The sequence below is a fragment of the Schistocerca piceifrons genome, chromosome 1 (assembly GCF_021461385.2).
Source record: "Schistocerca piceifrons isolate TAMUIC-IGC-003096 chromosome 1, iqSchPice1.1, whole genome shotgun sequence".
Taxonomy (NCBI): domain Eukaryota; kingdom Metazoa; phylum Arthropoda; class Insecta; order Orthoptera; family Acrididae; genus Schistocerca; species Schistocerca piceifrons.
Window position 1 is genome coordinate 1,136,434,470 of NC_060138.1, and position 2,024 is coordinate 1,136,436,493.

Sequence of the window (2,024 nt, forward strand, 5' to 3'; positions counted from 1 at the left end):
TTTTATTGAAGCTGTATTATCAGAATGGGGAATGTGCTAGTTAAGCGTTACGATCCTATCGCCATAGGAAGGGGATTCGAACGGGTAAAGGTCCGTTGAAAAATGCAGCTGTGGCGAGAATGATTTCGAAGTTCGAAGCCACGGGTTGTTTAGACGATAGACCCCGTAGTGGCCGACCGAGCTCTAGGCGTAATCCTGCTGAGACAGTTCAGGAAGAAATGGAGACTGTAGCGGGTTCGTCTATGCACGGGGAAGTCAGTGCTCGTGCAGTCGCACGTCGCACCGGCATTCCATACACTACTGTTTGGTTGGCACTGAGGCGTACCCTCCGATTCTATCCGCACAAAATCCATCGGCATCATGAACTGTTACCTGGCGATTTAGTGAAGCGGATGGCATTTGCTGTGTGGACGGTTCAAAAGATGGTGGAAAATGATTGGTTGAGTAACGTGTTGTGGACCGACGAAACTCATTTCACGCTCCGAGGGTCTGTCAACGCCCACAACTGCAGAATTTGGGCTACCGAAAATCCTAGATCTGTCGTGGAAACTCCATTGCACGACGAGAAAGTCACGGTGTTCGTTAGATTTACTACATCTACCGTTATCGGGATTTTTTTCTTCGAGGAAATGCGTGATTCTGGTTTTGTAACTGCTACAGTGACGGGTGAGAGGTACGCCGGTATGTTACAGAATCGCATCATCCCCAGCCTGGATGATAAACACCTGCTGGAACGTACGATGTTTATGCAGGATGGCGCTCCACCACATATTGCTAGACGCGTGAAAGACCTCTTGCGCACGTCGTTTGGTGGTGATCGTGTGCTCAGCCGCCACTTTCGTCATGCTTGGCCTCCCAGGTCCCCAGACCTTAGTCCGTGCGATTATTGGCTTTGGGGTTATCGGAAGTCGCAAGTGTATCGTGATCGACCGACATCTCTAGGGATGCTGAAAGTCAACATCCGACGCCAATGCCTCACCGTAACTCCGGACATGCTTTACAGTGCTGTCCACAACATTATTCCTCGACTACAGCTATTGTTGAGGAATGATAGTGGACATATTGAGCATTTCCTGTACAGAACATTATCTTTGCTTTGTCTTACTTTGTTATGCTAATTATTGCTATTCTGATCAGATGAAGTGCCATCTGTCGGATATTTTTTGAACATTTATATTAAAAAAAATACAACCAAAAATGGTTCTAATAAAACCCCATGTCATTCCAAGCATGTGTGTCAATTTGTACCCCTCTATCTACATTATTCCGTGATTTACTCAGTTTTCAAATTTATACTGACTTTTTGATCACCTGGTGATCAATGGGAACAGTTGAAAATGTGTGCCCAAACCGGGACTCGAACCCGGAATCTCCTGCTTCCATGGCAGACGCTCTATCCATCTGAGCCACCGAGGGCACAGAGGATAGTGTGACTGCAGGGACTTATCCCTTGCAAGCTTCCCGCGAGACCCACATTCCCAACTGTCAACAACCTACATTCATAGTGTTCCCTAACAGATATTTGCCCATTTACTCATTACTCGCGCCAGACTAAGCCGACGAGTCCCGTAAGAGTTCGGGCAAAGCGTGCGCATTCGCATAGAAAAAGGTCTATGACCAGGTAGCCTTAAACTATATGAAGATGGTATCTGTCGGTGTTTCCATTTAATTATTTCATTCTAGTGAAGCTGCACGGTCATCAATGGTATCTGTTCTTTCGGGAACAGATACCATCTTCATACGTAAAATGTCACCAAAAGTTCTCAATTTCACACCGTACATTAAAACTAACTCTGTCCAACACTTTATGGCGCTTCTCGAACGTTTTGGTACCGAAATATCAGAATAATAATGATTATTATTTTCAGCGGAGCAGATATCAGTACGTCTGATCGCCATGAGATCCAATCCCATACCCTACTCATCCCTCTACACAAAACTTCCTACTTCCCCAAAAAACGCGAGAATATGCTCATTTCTGAGTGTCAGAATCACAGCCAATCGGAAAGCGGCATCAAACCCGC

The 2,024-nt window shown here is 45.9% G+C and overlaps 1 non-coding gene across 1 annotated transcript; it reads right to left on the bottom strand.

Moving 5' to 3' along the window:
• Window positions 1-1,342: 1,342 nt before the first annotated feature.
• Window positions 1,343-1,417, bottom strand: Trnap-ugg. The gene has a single exon. It is a non-coding gene; the product is annotated as a tRNA-Pro (tRNA).
• Between the last annotated feature and the right edge of the window lie 607 nt (window positions 1,418-2,024).